The sequence below is a fragment of the Arachis duranensis genome, chromosome 4, assembly GCF_000817695.3.
Source record: "Arachis duranensis cultivar V14167 chromosome 4, aradu.V14167.gnm2.J7QH, whole genome shotgun sequence".
Taxonomy (NCBI): Eukaryota; Viridiplantae; Streptophyta; class Magnoliopsida; order Fabales; family Fabaceae; genus Arachis; species Arachis duranensis.
The window spans coordinates 31441146-31459296 of NC_029775.3; the positions used below are offsets into that span (position 1 = coordinate 31441146).

Here is an 18151-nt window from a genome sequence, read left to right on the forward strand (position 1 = left end):
AAACTATCCTAATGATATCCTATGTTATGTCCTTCATTCCCCCTCCAATATGAGCTAAGAGACTTCAGAAATGGGCCTCCAAAGCCCTCAAATCACGAGTCACGTACTTTTTTAATGAAGTCATGCGCGGACACCTGTGCGGGCGCACAGGCGTGTGCGTCCGCACACATTGCAAAAATCTCATCCTGTGCGTACGCACAAGTAGATGTGCGTACGCACAAGTAGCTGTGCGCACGCACACTAGACGATGCTTGGCTGGATGCGCGGCACGCTCGAAATGATCCACGGGCTCTGCTTGGGCTCCTATGCATACGCACAAGAGGCTGTGCGCACGCACACGTCTCTGAGCTCATCTCCTTTGATTCTTCATATTTCCTCCACTTTGCATGATCTTCTTCCATTTTCTCTAATCCATTCCTACCTTATACACCTGAAATCAATCACAAACAACATCAAGGTACTGAATGGAAGGCAAATGGAATAAAATAGATCAAATTGGGCACAAAAGAGCATATTTTCATAATGAAGCACAATTTGGGAGGAAAGTTCAAAAGCATGCTATTCAAGGGAATAAGTGCAAGTTTATGTGATGAAATCCATTCAATTCTAACCAAAAATCATCATCAAATATGGAATCATCAATGATTCACCTCCCTTTGGTGTCATTGATGATAATATAAACCCAGAGCTCGCTCTGCAACACCAAAATTAAAAATTTTGCTTGTCTCCAAGCAAAAAAAGTTTGGTCCCTTTTTGGTGTTAAATGCCAGGAATGCTTGCCTATTTTTTGGCATTAAACGCCCAGCCTGGCGTTTAGTGCTAGAGCCTTCCTGTTCTAGGGCGCTCTATTCTTCCTTTTGAGTCTTCTTGTCCCTATGCTAAGCACTGTACATGATCACAAACATTAGAAAACCTAGAAAAACTTTGAAAATTAAGAAAAAAAGAATAAGATGAAATCAAAATAAAACTGAGGTAAAACTGAAATAAACTAAAAGATACTTATGGTTGGGTTGCCTGATGAGAGGATTATCATCGGCTTAGAATTTCACAAATAATCTCATCGAAGTATAGTTCCCAACCAACAAACAATCCTCAATCAAATTTTAATTTTGTTTGTCACGAGTGCAAACCAATAAAAATACCGAGAGTAGTAAATTTCGGGTCGTCTCTCAAAGGAATTGCTGTGAGGTATGCACATTATTGGTTATGAGGTCCAAGGGGGTGGTTTGCAATAAGAAGACTACAATCTAAATAACATGAAACTTAAATGACAATAAAAGTAAATCAAGAAACCAAAAAACAACAATTACAAAAAAGAGGCATTCATGTCAAGGATTGAGAATCAAGGCTTTCTATCCTAGTCATTAATTATCATACAATAGTTAACAAGAGCTAATCTTATTTCGTCATCTCCAACATTGGAATAAGGTATAATGTTATCTTCATATTGAGAGAAAGTCAAATAGGACTAGTTAATCCCAATCCATAAGTAATGTTAATGGATACAAGACTAACTAATCACTCTAGGTCACCAATCTAAATTGGGTATTAATGACTCAAGATTATCAGATTTATCTTTCCAAGCCAAGAATGCTAAAAAACTACTCTAAAATCCAACCAAGCATTTTGTCAAACACTTGGAAGGCATAAAATAAAAGCATGGTAAAATAATAAGAAATATAAAATCTAACAACTACCAAATCAAGAGATTGACAATAACAACTCAAACAAGCAAGAAAGAAACATAAAATATTAAATTACATTAATTGAAATTAAAAGTACCAAGAGTGTTCATAAAACTAAAGTGACATAGAAAGGAAAATTAACAACAAGAACTAAGAGAGCAAAGATGTAATAACAAGAAATTGTAAGAAAAACTAATTGAAAACAAGAATTAAACCCTAAATCCAAGAGAGATTAACCTAAATCTACCCTAATTCTAGAAAGAATAGGGAGCTTCTCTCTCTAGAAACTACCTAAAGAATGATCCTAAACTAATCTAATTGCTCCCTCCTTGACCCATCTTGAATTCTGCATCAAATAGCTTCGAAAATGAATTGGATTTGGGTCTAGATGGCTCAGAAATTGCCCCCAGCATATTCACTTTAATGAGATCACATGACCAACATCATGCGTGCGTGTAGGTGATGTGTGCGCGTCGCTTTGCAAATTCCCTTTTGACGTGTATGCGTGAGTGACGCGTGCGCGTGGCCTTGAATTCTCCAAATGCTCATTTTTTCATGAATTCTCTACTTTGCATGCTTTTCTTTTCACTTCTTCCATCCAATCCTTGCCTTATGAACTTGAAAGCACTCAACAACCATATCGAGGCATCTAGTGGAATCAACAAGAATTAAATTTAGCTAATTAAAGGCTCAAAAAGCATGTTTTTAACCATTAAGCATAAATTAGGAGAATTTCACAAAACATGCTAATTTCATTGAATAAATGTGAGATAAGTTGCTAAAATTCCCTAAATTCAACACAAGATAAACCACAAAATTGGGGTTTATCAAACCTCCCCACACTTAAACTAAGCATGTCATCATGCTAAACTCAAGAAAGAAACAAATGATCAACATTTATTCAATGCAAACTATCTATATGCACCCTATCTAAATGCAATCTATCTAAATGCATGCAATAACTTGGTCAAAATAAATCAATCCCCAAGAAATCTTGTATAAACATAAGGGCTAAAGTAATTACAATCAAATCAAATTCACAATTGAATTGAGTTATTGAAAATATTTTACATACTTGCAAGAAAAGAGATGATCATAGGTGAAAACATGTGATTGAGCAATCGAACCTTCACCGGATGTGTATCCGCTCTAGTCACTCAAGTGTATAGGGTTGATTCATTCCATTCTCTCCTAATCATGCTTTCCAAGATTTGTTTTTCATCTAACAATCAACAATTATTCAATGCATGCATACAAATATCATGAGAACTTATCCAAAGGTTGTAATGGGGATATGGTCAAGGTAAGATTGTATTTGGTCAAGTAGACTAGAATTTAAATATTTGATTAACTTAAACTTCCACCTAACCTACAACAACCTATTCAGGGTCATGCCATTCAGGTTGAAGAATGCAGGAGCTACTTTACCAAAGGCTAATGGTAAGGTCTTTAAGGATCTAATCGGCAAATCGATTGAGGTATACGTCGATGATGTCCTGGTCAAGATAGCTGACTCAGGAAATCTAGTTACTAACATTGAGGTCGTCTTCAGCTCACTCTAAAGACATCATATGAGACTGAACCCCCTCAAGTGCGCATTTGCCATGGAAGCTAAGAAGTTCCTGGGCTTCATGATAACCCAAAAGGTGTGAAGGCCAATCCAGACAAGTACGAAGCTGTCCTTTGGATGACAAGCCCATGATGTGTCAAAGATGTGTAGAGATTAGTTGGAAGGCTCACGGTCTTGTCTCGTGTCCTCTGGGCCTCAGCTACAAAGGCCCTCCCTTTCTTTAATTTGATGAAAAAGGGAATAACCTTTGAGTGGACCCCAACTTGTGAGGAAGCATTTAACCATTTCAAGAGAATATTATCAGCACCCCCTGTCCTCAAGAAGCCAAAAGAGGGGAGGCTTTGTTCCTGTATTTAGCCGTAATGGAGCAAGCCATGGCGGCTGTGTTCATCTGGGAATAAGACAAGATCCAACAACTGGTGTATTTCATCATCAAAGTGCTCCAAGGGGCGGAGCTGAGATACACCAAGTTAGAAAAACTAGCCTATGCCATATTAATCTCATCTCGAAGGTTGAGGCAGTACTTTCAAGGGCACCCGACCTAGCGGGCTGCATGATGACGTGGTCGATAGAATTATCCTATTATGACCCGTGTTACGAGTCCAGACACGCGATCAATGCATAGGCAATGGAAAACTTCCTAGGAGAAGTGACGGTGGAAGCTCCATGTTAATGGAGCCTCCAACCGGGCGTTGGGGGGAGCATGATTAATCCTCGAAAGCTTAGAAGGATGATTTATGAGAAATTAGTCAAGTTCGAATTCCCAATTTCTAACAACCAGGCGGAGTACGAAGCCTTGATAGGGGGCTGGACATTAGCTAAAGAGTTCGGCGCATCAAGGATTGAATTCAATAGTAATTCTTAAATTGTGACTTCCTAGGTCAACGGAACTTGCCAAACCAAGGATTCCTTTCTCCAAAAGTACCTGGAGAAAGTGAAAAGTTTATGTGAGGGTTTTGAAGAAGTAACGGTTCAACAAGTACGCAGGGAGAGAAATGCTGGAGCTGACCTCCTGTCAAAGCTAGAAGCACAAAACCCGGCACGGGGAACCAATCCCTGATTCGAGGATTAGTAAAGGAGCCATTGGTGACCCTATGCGTGACCCAAGTCATGAACCCTCCCTCGTGGATGGACCCAATTCATCATTTCTTAGAAGGTGGGGAACTCCCTGAAGACAAAAAGAAAGCTAAAGTGATAAGAAGGGAAGCAACCAGGTATGTGATCATATAGGGATAGCTATACAAACCGGGGCTCAACCAACCTCTGTTGAAATGCCTAAGCCCTGACCAAATGGACTACGTCCTGAGCGAAGTCTATGAGGGGTGTTGCGGCCACCACATCGGAGAAAAGACATTAGTAAGAAAACTCGTCAGAGCAAGGTATTATTGGCCTTCAATAATGTCGGATGCACAAGGATTCATGAGGAAGTAGAGGAAATGCCAAGTAAATGCCAACTTCTACAAGGCCTCAGCAGGAGAGTTAAGCTCAATGGTGGCCTCCCAACCTGTCTCACAATGGGGGGTCAATCTCTTGGGCCCGTTCCCAGCAGGTCCTGGGCAGTATATCGTCTGTAAACTGTCGAAAGTTCATATGGAGGTGAAACACCCCGTTACCCTAAGCCTTACCTCTAGTCGTAAAGCGAAGGATAACAATGCATCACAATAGTTTTAAAGCTCATACATTAATAAATATAGAAGGAATTAATAATAATAAGAGCTCGATGAAGGAATAGAGTTCAAAATCGCGTAAAGCGGATTTACAAAGCGCGAAGCATTCACACACAATAACTAAAAGTATAAAGGCACGAGATACAACATGAGACTCAATATAATAGTAGTCAAGATATATATATATATATGAGTTTTTGAGTTAAAAAGCTTATACAACTTATCTCCCAAAATAAGCCTCTAAGGTAGCAGAGTATAATAACAAAAGCGAGAGTACTACAGCATAATATCCAAAATACAAAGATAATAAAAGATCATCTGCTCTGTCATTATTCACAACTCATCAAGGTGGGTTACGACGTGCATATGAAAAAACAGCAACAACATATGGTATGAGAACTGGAGGTTCTCAGTATAGTAACAGTGCCCAATATATAAGATATAAAGCTCTGGGATGCCAAGGGCAATCCTAGAACATCACATCACAAATATTCCAGCTGAACAAAATAAATAACTTAAACCATAAACCATAAATAGGGTTATCTAAAACTTAGAGAATTTCTAACTAATGTTAAACACACCACTGTATCCCATAGCCTTTGCCATCCTAACCTCCGTGCGATCCCATCGCCACCGCCTCCCGATCCTCCTCAACACCAGTAAAACATATTTGGTGCAAGCAAGTAAAGCACAAATAGTATTCAGGTATAAAAGATAAGTCAATTAGCATTTAGACATATTATTCAAATAGGCATAACTCATGTAATCAAAGAAAACAAGTAGATAGGAGATGCATATGTTGAATGCCTATCCTATTTGGCTCGTGATATCACTTGTCGGTTCAAAATGCCAACCTGACACATCCTCAGGATGTCGCCTTTCTGCCACGACCAGGGTTATAGTGCTCTGCTCACTATTTCTAGTGCCCATCACTTTATCTTGCTCCCCGTGAGTTATAGTGCCCGGCACACTCTTTTGGGTTATAGTGCCCGAGTTCACTCTGGTGGCAGAAAGGTTATGTGAGTGGGAGACTACCACAGCCTTTATATCTCAACGTAGGCGGGAGACTTTCTCGGCCCATACGCCAGCACTGCTACCTCGACAAGCGGAAGATTGTCAATGTAGGTGGGAGACTGCCTCGGCCCCTACGACGGCACCACTGGCTCGACAAGTGGGAACTACCACAGCCCTTGCCCGAGGCGCATAGCGACTTACCAATCATAACAATTCAATAATACAACATAGCTCATAGCATTATTTCTTTTATACTCATTCCAATCTCATCATCCAACATCAATTCCAATTCATCATTAATTCGGCTCCCCATTATTTCACAAGACAACTCCACCCAACTGACATACCAAGCCTAAGTCAACATTTTTCTCATTCGACTAATCCAGCCTCAGTACTCCAAAAACCTAAGTCTCTGTCTTCTAACTTTTACCAGAATTATCCTAGTTAGACTCACTTAGCATATTCTCTATGATTCAAAGCTTAAAAACAAGTTAAGATACCCTAGATAAGCTTTACGGAAGTTCACAAGCTTGCCGGAAAGATGAAACGGTTAAAAACAAGGTTTTCATTAGAAAATATAGCAGTGTGCGTACGCATAGAGTTGCGTGTACGCACTCCCATAAGAGTTTTGTTAAAGTAGGCGTACGAATAGAAGTGTGCATAAGCACAGAATGTAAAATTTTCCATTTTGAGTGCAGGCATTGATACGTGTGAATGCTCTCAACAGAAGGCACACCCCAGCATGTGCGTACGCACGATGTTGTGCGTATGCACAACTTGTAAAATTTGCAAGGTGTGTGCGCACCAGAGTGTGCTGAATCTCTCAACAGTAGGCATATTCCTGTGTGTGCATGCGCACAATGGTGTTCGTACGCACGTTTTCAAAATTTTATAGGGTGTGCGTGCACACAAGGGTGTGCGTATGCACAAGTGAAGATTTGGTCTCTGTTCAGAGCACGTGCACAGTAGTGTGCGTGGGCACACATACCAAAAATCACATTCTGCAACATCACCAAATTTTAGATTTTCGACACCAATTTTCAATGATCATATCTTTCTCTACAAAATTTTGATTTCCGCAAAATATATACCGTTCAAAAGCTCTTTGAATTTTCTTTAATTTGATATAAAATTCAATCAATTTCAAAAACTGTAACTCAAGATATGATCCGCCAAAGTTGGCCTAAAATCCATTTTTACCAAAAACACTAAAAACTCAAATTTACCAAAACTCTCAATTCAAGCCTAGTTACTCACAACCCAAACAATACCCAAAACAAAACAAAAGGCCATACTAGTCATTCCTTAACTCAACCATCAATAGTGTTCCAATTTCACCAATTTCACACCATCAAAATCATTAATCATAAAAAATATCAACAAACCCTCATCAACAATAATAAATCACAACCTTCAATATCAACCTCTATAGTCATGAAAAATCAACAATCAACATCAATAATATCATATATCCCACATCCCAAAACTTTTTATCATCATCACCCCACAACTTATCTTCAAACATCAAATTCACACACAATTAAACACACATCCAAACATTCAATCCTATCTTAAGGTCAATTGGCCTAAGTTTCACGAAACATTACATATTACATAAAAGAAACCGAAACCATACCTTGGCCGATTACCCTCCACGCACAAAAACACTTCACCACAAGCTTTCAAGCCTTCACTCAATCATAAGTGGATATCTTATACGCTTTTTCATAGCATTTTCATAGTAATTTTAGTTAGATTTTATTAATTTTTATTATGTTTTAGTCAGTTTTAGTGCAAATTTCATCTTTTGGATGCTACATTGAGTTTTTGGTGTTTTTCTATGATTTTAGGTGATTTTTGGGCAAAATTTGGCAAAGTTGGCAAAGCCTTGTTCAGAGACGAAGAAAGGATAGTAAATGCTTTCAAATCCTAACCTCCGTGCACTTCAACGAGCATATCTTGAATTATAGAGGTTTAGTTGATGCGTTTTTAATGGTGCTGGAAAGCTAACTTCTAGAGCTTTCCAACAATATATAATAGTTTATATTTCTTTTCCAGAATCACTACCCAAAATGGTCGTCGAACGTCCACTTCTGGAGTTCAACGCCAAAAGTGGAGCAAGCCCCAAGTTGAATGCCCAAAACTGGCGTTCAACGTCAGCCAGGGAGCATGGACCAGCGTTGAATGCCCAAAATCCAAGTTCAACGCCAGCTAGGGACCAGAAGCCAGCGAATTTACCTCCTCTCTAGGTTGAACGCCCAGAACCTAAATTGGACGCCAGACATTAGCCTAAACTCTCACCAAGTGGGCCCTAAAGTAGATTTTAGCACTCCTTAGCTTATCTTATTTTATCCTTGTAAATTTTAATTTTAAATTAACATCTTTTTGGTTTAGCTTTTACTATTTAAAGAAAAGATCAATTAGGAAATAATCATGCCTCCCAAGAGGGGAGAAGCACCGACACATTATTTTGCACCTTCTTCTTTGTTTGAGTAACTAAACCTCCTAGGTTAAGGTTAGGAGCTCTACTGATTCCTATGGATTAATAATATTACTGTCTCTATTTTAATATATGTTTGATTTTATTCTATGATATATTGTTGTTCTTCATCTAAATGAGACTGGGTATGTCCCTTTTCTACATGAGTTCTTGTGATACCGGAAAAAGTTCACTTGAGCTAAATCTTGACAATACATCACCTGAACCAATAATTCATCTGAGCTAATTGAGGATATGTGACATATAATCTGCTTAGTTATGGGTGATGAGGTTCTTATGGTGCTAAGGCTAGAATCATTGAGCTTCATTCTTTAATCCGGAAGACCTGACCTTGTCTGTGGCGTTATGAGTAAGATCACAAAAAGGACAAAAAATTGCATGAGCTTCACCCTCGTTTATATTGAATGACCACTGACAACGGGATTTGATATGAATTAGAGGAGATTAACTTGATTAGAGGACATGAGTTAATCACTTACAGCTTTGCCATAGAATGAAGCACTCATTGTTAAAGTAGTCAGTAAGAAGTATTAATCCAGAAAGATCAAGCACCTCCAAAGCCTTAACTGGTTTCTTATTATTTCTACGTTAATTCTTTATTGCTTTTTTTACTATTTTGTCTTATGCGTTTACAACCACAACCATTATCTTTCTATTCGCCTGACCAAGATCTGCAAGATAAGCATTGCTTGCTAATCCAACAATCCTCGTGGGATCGACCCTTACTCACCTAAGGTATTACTTGGACGACCCGGTGCACTTGCCAGTGAAGTTGTGCGAGTTCAATTTCGCACTCCAAGTTTTTGGCATCATTGCCAGGGATTGTTCATGATTGATAAACTACCGGTTGTCTTGGTGCCTAAATCAGGTATTTTTATTTGTTTTTGCTTAATTATCTTTCTCTTGATTTTTGAAGATTGTTCTTGTTTTATTTCTCTTTGTTCGAATTTTTTTAGGTATTTTCTATTGTTTGATTTCAAAATTTTTATGTTTGGTGTCTTGTAGTGTTTTTCTCTCTCCAATTTTTCGAAATTAGTGCTAGTTTGATTTCAAATTTTTTAAGTTTGGTGTCTTTTGGTGTTTTTCTTTTAAAATTTAATTTTGTTTATCTTTCTCTTTTTAATTTTTGAATCTTCTCGTTATCTTATTTTGGTTTAATTTTAAATTTTAAGTTTGGTGTCTTCTTTTTCTTTTTCTTTTTGAACTCAAAACTTTTTAAAACCTTTTCATTTTAAATTTCGAATTTGTAGATTAATTTTTGCATCTTTATCTTATTTTGATTTAATTTCAAAATTTAAAAGTTTGGTGTTATCTTTTTCTTTCTTTTTGAATTAAATTTTAAAACCCTTTCCATTAAATTTTTGAAAATTTCTTAATCTTTATCTCATCTTGACTCAAAATTTTAAGTTTGGTGTCTAGTTAGTTATCCTTTTGTTTGATTTAATTTTCTCTTATCGTATCTTGTTTATCTTTCTTTATCTTATTGATGAGCGGATAATTTATATGCTTTTTGGCATTGTTTTTAGGTAATTTTTAGTAGGATCTAGCTACTTTTAGGGATGTTTTCATTAGTTTTTATGATAAATTCACATTTCTAGACTTTACTATGAGTTTGTGTGTTTTTCTGTGATTTCAGGTATTTTCTGGCTGAAATTGAGAGACCTGAGCAAAACTCTGATAAAAGGCTGACAAAAAGATTGCTGATGCTGTTGGATTCTGACCTCCCTGCACTAGAAATGGATTTTCTGGAGCCGCAAAACTCTAAATGGCACGTTCTAAACGGCGTTGGAAATTAGACATCTAGAGCTTTCCAGCAATATATAATAGTTCATACTTTATTCGAGATTAGATGACGTAAACTGGCGCTCAAAGCCCGTTCCATGTTGCATTCTGGAGTCAAACGCCAGAAACACGTCACGAACCAGAGTTAAACGCCAAAAACATGTTACAACTTGGCGTTCAACTCCAAGAGAAGCCTCTGTACGTGTAAAACTCAAGCTCAGCCCAAGTACATACCAAGTGGGCCCCGGAAGTGGATTTTTGCGTCAATTACTTACTTCTGTAAACCCTAGTAGCTAGTCTAGTATAAATAGGACATTTTACTATTGTATTAGAGGTCTTTTCTTTTGACAATATAGTCTTTGACCACATCTTTGGACGTTTAGTTCTTAGACCATGGGGGCTGGCCATTCGGCCATGCCTGGACCATCACTTATGTATTTTCAACGGTGGAGTTTCTACACACCATAGATTAAGTGTATCGAGCTATGCTGTACCTCGAGTTTTAATGCAATTACTACTATTTTCTATTCAATTCAGTTTATTCCTATTCTAAGATATTCGTTGCACTTAACCATGACGAATGTGATGATCCGTGACTCTTATTATCATTCTTACCTATGAACGCGTGACTGACAACCACTTCCGTTCTACCTTAGACCGAGCGCATATCTCTTGGATTCCTTATTCAGAATCTTCGTGGTATAAGCTAGAATTGATGGTGGCATTCATGAGAATCCGGAAAGTCTAAACCTTGTCTGTGGTATTCCGAGTAGGATTCAGGGATTGAATGACTGTGACGAGCTTCAAACTCGCGATTGTTGGGCGTGATGACAAGCGCAAAAGAATCAATGGATTCTATTCCGACATGATCGAGAACCGACAGATGATTAGCCGTGCTGTGACAGAGCATTTGGACCATTTTCACTAAGAGGATGGGATTTAGCCATTGACAACGGTGATGCCCTACATACAGCTTGCCATGGAAAGGAGTAAGAAGGATTGGATGAAGGCAGTAGGAAAGTAGAGATTCAAAAGGAGCACAGCATCTTCATACGCCTATCTGAAATTCCCACCAATGATTTACATAAGTATTTCTATCTTTATTTTCTGTTTATTTATTATTATTATTCGAAAACTCTATAACCATTTATTATCCGCCTAACTGAGATTTACAAGATGACCATAGCTTGCTTCATACCAACAATCTCCGTGGGATCGACCATTACTCATGTAAGGTTTATTACTTGGACGACCCAGTGCACTTACTGGTTAGTTGTGCGAAGTTGTGAAGAAAGTGCTGAGTTATAAATGCGCATACCAAGTTGAATGCCATTGTTAGAGATCACAATTTCTGCACCAAGTTTTTGGCGCCGTTGCCGGGGATTGTTTGAGTTTAGACAACTGACGGTTCATCTTGTTGCTCAGATTAAGTAATTTTCTTTTTGTTTTATTTTCAAAAATTTTTCAAAAATGTTTCAAAAATTTATCACCTGTTTTCGAAAATTTTCAGAGTTTTTAAAAGTGAATTCTAGAGTTTCAGGTAACATGTTGAAGCCTGGTTGGCTGTAAAGCCATGTCTAATTCTTGGACCGGAGCTTTAGACTAACATTATATGATTCCTGGAATTCTGATTGAGGACTTTGGATTCATTACTTCCTTTTTCCATAATATGTTTTCGAAAAAAATAAAATAAAAATACAAAAAATTTTATAAAATCATAAAAATCAAAAATATTTTTGTGTTTCTTGTTTGAGTTTTGAGTCAAATTTTAAGTTTGGTGTCAATTGCATGTTTTTAAAAAATTATGCATTTTTCGAAAATTCATGCATGGTGTTCTTCATGATCTTCAAGTTGTTCTTGGTAAGTCTTCTTGTTTGATCTTGATGTTTTCTTGTTTTGTGTCTTCTGTTATTTTTCATGTGCATCTTTGCATTCATATTTTCTAAGCATTAAAGATTTCTAAGTTTGGTGTCCTGCATGTTTTTTCTTGCATAAAATTTTTTTTCAAAAAATGTTCTTGGTATTCATCATAATCTTCAAAGTGTTCTTGGTGTTCATCTTGACATTCATAGTGTTCTTGCATGCATCATGTGTTTTGATTCATAATTTTCATGTTGTGAAAATTTCTAAGTTTGGTGTCTTGCATGTTTTCTTTGCATCAAAATTTTTTTCAAAAATATGTTCTTGATGTTCATCATGTTCTTCAAAGTGTTCTTAGTGTTCATCTTGACATTCATAGTGTTCTTGCATGCATCATGTGTTTTGATTCATAATTTTCATGTTGTAAGTCATTTTTATTGTTTTTTTCTCTCATCATTAAAAAAATTCAAAAATAAAAAATTTTATCTTTTCCTTTTTTCTCTCATAAATTTCAAAAATTTGAGTTGACTTAGTCAAATATTTTTAAAACTTAGCTATTTCTTATAAGTCAAGTCAAATTTTCAATTTTAAAAATCCTATCTTTTCAAAATCTTTTTCAAAAATCAAATCTTTTTCATTTTTTTATTATTATTTTTGAAAATTTTTAAAATTTATTTTCAAAATATTTTTCTTATCTTTATTTCAAAATTTTCGAAAACTTTACTAACAATCAATGTGATTGATTCAAAAATTTGAAGTTTGTTACTTTCTTGTTAAGAAAGGTTCAATCTTTAAATTCTAGAATCGTATCTTTTAAGTTTCTTGTTAGTCAAGTAATCAATTTTAATTTTAAAAAATTAAATCTTTTCAAAATATCTTTTTCAATCATATCTTTTCAAAATATCTTTTTCAAATTATATCTTTTTTTTAAATTCAACTTCAAAATATCTTTTCTAACTTCTTATCTTTTCAAAATTGAATTTCAAATCTTTTTCAACTAACTAGTTGACTTTTTGTTTGTTTTAACTATATCTTATCTTTTTCAAAATCACCTAACTACTTTCTTCTCTCTAATTTTCGAAAATTACCTCCCTCTTTTTCAAAATTCTTTTAATTAACTAATTGTTTTAAATTTTAATTTTAATTTTATTTCTTCTCTTAATTTTCGAAAATCACTAACCCTTTTTTTAAAATTAATTTTCGAATTCTCTCCCTCTCATCTTCTTCTATTTATTTATTTATTTACGAACACTTCTCTTCATCTCAAGAATCTGAACCTATCTTCACCCTTGTGTTTGGATTCTTACCTTTTCCTTCTTCTATTCCTTTCTTCTTCTACTAACATAAAGGAATCTCTCTACTGTGGTAAAGAGGATCTCTATTATTATTTTCTGTTCCCTTCTTTTTCATATGAGCAGGAGCAAGGACAAGAATATTCTTGTTGAGTCAGATTCTGAACCTGAAAGGACTCTGAAGAGGAAACTAAGAGAAGCTAAATTACAACAGTCCAGAGACAACCTTACAGAAATTTTCGAAAAGGAAGAGGAGATGGCAGCCGAAAATAATGCAAGGAGGATGCTTGGTGACTATACTATACCTACTTCCAAATTTGATGGAAGAAGCATCTCAATCCCTGCCATTGGAGCAAATAATTTTGAGCTGAAACCTCAACTAGTTGCTCTCCTGCAATAGAACTGCAAGTTCCATGGACTTCCATCAGAAGATCCCTACCACTTTTTAATTGAGTTCTTGCAGATCTTTGAGACTGTTAAGACTAATGAAGTAGATCCTGAAGTCTACAGGCTCATGCTTTTCCCCTTTGTTGTAAGAGACAGAGCTAGAATATGGTTGGATTCACAACCTAAAGATAGCCTGGACTCCTGGGATAAGCTGGTCGCGGCCTTCTTGGCTAAGTTCTTTCCTCCTCAAAAGATGAGCAAGCTTAGAGTGGATGTTCAGACTTTCAAACAAAAAGATGGTGAATCCCTCTATGAAGCTTGGGAAAGATACAAGCAGATGACCAAAAGGTTTCCTTCTGACATGCTTTCAGTGTGGACCATTCTGGATATATTCTATTATGTTCTATCTGAGTTCTCCAAGATGTCATTGGACCATTCTGCAGGTGGATCCATTCACCTAGAGAAAATACCTGTAGAAGCTCAAGAACTTATTGACATGGTTGCAAATAACCAGTTCATGTACACTTCTGAGAGAAATTTCGTGAACAATGGGACGCCTCAAAAGAAGGGAGTTCTTGAAATTGATGCTCTGAATGCCATATTGGCTTAGAACAAAATGTTGACTCAGCAAGTCAACATGATTTCTCAAAGTCTGAATGGATGGCAAAATGCATCCAACAGTACTAAAGAGGCATCTTCTGAAGAAGAAGCTTATGATCTTGAGAACCTTGCAATAGCAGAGGTAAATTATATGGGTGAACCTTATGGAAACACCTATAATTCATCATGGAGAAATCATCCAAATTTCTCATGGAAGGATCAACAAAAGCCTCAACAAGGCTTTAATAATGGTGGAAGAAATAGGCTCAGCAATAGCAAGTCTTATCCATCATTTTCTCAGCAACAGACAGAAAATTCTGAGAAGAGCACCTTTAACTTAGCAAACTTAGTCTCTGATCTGTCTATGACCACTTTAAGTTTCATGAGTGAAACAAGGTCCTCCATTAGAAATCTGGAGGCACAAGTGGGCCAGCTGAGTAAGAAAGTCACTGAAACTCCTCCTAGTACTCTCCCAAGCAACACTGAAGAGAATCCAAAAAGAGAGTGCAAGGCCATTGACATAATTAACGTGGCCGAACCTAGAGAGGAAGGAGAGGACGTGAATCCCAATGAGGAAGACCTCATGGGACGTCTCTCAAGCAAGAAGGAGTTCCTTATTGAGGACCTAAAGGAATCTGAGGCTCATATAGAGACCATAGAGATTTTATTAAACCTCCTTCTGCCATTCATGAGCTTTGAAGACTATTCTTCCTCTGAAGAGGATGAAAATGTAAATGGAGAGCAAGTTGCTCAATATCTAGGAGCCATCATGAAGCTGAATGCCAAATTATTTGGTAATGAGAATTGGGAAGGTGAACGTCCATTGCTCATTAATGAACTAGACAAATAGATTCAGCAAACTTTACCTCAAAAGAGACAAGATCCTGGCAAATTCTTAATACCATGTACCATAGGCACCATGACCTTTGAGAAGGCTCTGTGTGACCTAGGGTCATGCATAAATCTTATGCCACTCTCTGGAATGGAGAAGCTGGGAATCATTGAGGTACAGCCTGCCATATTCTTATTACAAATGGCAGACAAGTTAGTAAGACAAGCTTATGGATTGGTAGAGGACGTGTTAGTGAAGGTTGAAGGCCTTTACATCCCTGCTGATTTCATAATCTTAGACACTAGAAAGGAGGAGGATGAATGCATCATCCTTGGAAGACCTTTCCTAGCCACAGCAGGAGCTTGATAGATGTTAACAGAGGAGAAATAGTCCTTCATTTGAATGGGGACTACCTTGTGTTTAAGACCCAAGGGTGTTCTTCTTTAACAATGGAGAGGAAGCATGAAAAGCTTCTCTCAGTGCAGAGTCAAACAAAGCCCCCACAATCAAACTCTGAGTTTGGTGTTGGGAGGACACAGCCAAATTCTAAGTTTGGTGTTGAATCCCCACATCCAAACTCTAAGTTTGGTGTTGGGAGTCTACAACATTGACCTGATCACCTGTGAGGCTCCATGAGAGCCCACTGTCAAGCTATTGACATTAAAGAAGCGCTTATTGGGAGGCAACCCAATTTTTATTTATCTAATCTTATTTTTATTTTTCCTTTATGTTTTATTAGGTTCATAATCATATGGAGTCACAAAATAAATACTAAAATTAAAAACAAAATCAAAAACAGCAGAAGAAAAAGCACACCCTAGAGGAAGGGCTTACTGGCGTTTAAACGCCAGTAAGGAGCATCTGGCTGGCATTCAATGCCAGAACAGAGCATGGATCTAGCGTTGAACGCCAGAAACAAGCAGCATCCTGGCATTTAAATGCCGGGAATACACCCTGAGGAGAGCTAGCGCTGAACGCCAGAAACAAGCATGGAACTGGCATTCAACGCCAGAAACATGCTGCAAATGGGCGTTGAATGCCCAAAACAAGCATGAAGCTGGTGTTCAACACCAGAAACAAGCATCAATCTGGTGTTGAACGCCAGGATTGCATGCAGAGGGCATTTTACACACCTCATTGGTGCAGTGATGATAATCATTGACACCTTAGGATCCCCACCTACCTCAACTCACCTTCTCTCCTCTTCACACAATCCAATAATAACTCTTCCCCAAAACCCTTCACCAATCACCTCAATCTCTCTTCCCCATCACCTCTTCACCACTCACATCCATCCACTCTTCCCCATAAACCCCACCTACCTTCAAAATTTAAAATCCCTTTTCCCACCCAACCCACCCAATATGGCCGAACCTTAACCCCTCTCCCTCCACTATATAAACCCCTACATTCTTTTTCATTTTCACACAACACAATCCTCTCTTCTCCTCCTTGGCCGAAACACTAACCTCTCTCCATCTCCTTCATATCTTCTTCTTCTTCTTCAGCTATTCTTTCTTCTCTTGCTCGAGGGCGAGCAATATTCTAAGTTTGGTGTGGTAAAAGCATAGTTTTTTTTGTTTTTCCATAATCATTGATGGCACCTAAGGCCGGAGAAACCTCTAGAAAAGGGAAAGGGAAGACAAAAGCTTCCACCTCCGAGTCATGGGAGATGGAGAGATTCATCTCCAAAGCCCATCAAGACTACTTCTATGAAGTTGTGGCCAAGAAGAAGGTGATCCCTGAGGTCCCTTTCAAACTCAAGAAAAATGAGTATTCGGAGATCCGACATGAGATCCAAAGAAGAGGTTGGGAAGTTCTGACCAACACCATTCAACAAGTCAGAATCTTAATGGTTCAAGAGTTCTATGCCAATGCATGGATCACTAGGAACCATGATCAAAGTGTGAACCCGAATCCAAAGAACTATCTTACAATGGTTCGGGGGAAATACTTAGATTTTAGTCCGGAAAATGTGAGATTGGCATTCAACTTGCCCATGATGCAAGGAGGTGCACGCCCTTACGCTAGAAGGGTCAACTTTGATCAAAGGTTGGACCAAGTCCTTATGGACATATGTGTGGAAGGAGCTCAATGGAAAAGAGACTCCAAAGGCAAGCTGGTTCAAATAAGAAGGCTGGACCTCAAGCCTGTGGCTAGAGGATGGTTGGAGTTCATTCAACGCTCCATCATCCCCACTAGCGACCGATCTGAAGTTACTGTGGATCGGGCCATCATGATTCATAGCATCATGAATGGAGCGGAAGTAGAAGTTCATGAAGTCATCTCCCTTGAATTCTACAAAATAGCTGAAAAGTCCTCCACCATGGCAAGACTAGCTTTTCCTTATCTTATTTGCCATCTATGTTACTCAGCTGGAGTTATCATAGAAGGAGACATCCCCATTGAGGAGGATAAGCCCATCACTAAGAAGAGGATGGAGCAAACAAGAGAGCCCACTCATGGATCCCGAGAGACGCATGAGGAAGCTCATCACCAAGAAATCCCGGAGATGCCTCAAGGGATGCACGTTCCTCCCAACAACTATTGGGAACAACTCAACACTTCTCTAGAAGATTTGAGTTACAATATGGATCAATTAAGGGTGGAACATCAAGAGCACTCCATCATTCTCCATGAAATTAGAGAAGATCAAAGAGCAATGAGGGAGGAGCAACAAAGGCAAGGAAGAGACATAGAAGAGCTCAAGGACATCATTGGTTCTTCAAGAAGAAAGCGCGACCATCACTAAGGTGGACTCATTCCTTGTTCTTATTTCTCTATTTTTTTTCAGTTTTTATGCTATATGTTTGTTTATGTTTTGTGTCTCTACTTCATGATCATTAGTATGTAGTAACTATGTCTTAAGGCTATGAATAAATCCATGAATCCTTCACCTCTCTTAAATAAAAAATGTTCCTAATTCAAAAGAACAAGAAGTACATGAGTTTTGAATTTATCC

At 37.8% G+C, this 18151-nt stretch overlaps 1 non-coding gene across 1 annotated transcript; it reads right to left on the minus strand.

Moving 5' to 3' along the window:
• Positions 1-14016: 14016 nt before the first annotated feature.
• Positions 14017-14124, minus strand: LOC127747362 (small nucleolar RNA R71). The gene has a single exon (XR_008009162.1). It is a non-coding gene; the product is annotated as a small nucleolar RNA R71 (small nucleolar RNA).
• Between the last annotated feature and the right edge of the window lie 4027 nt (positions 14125-18151).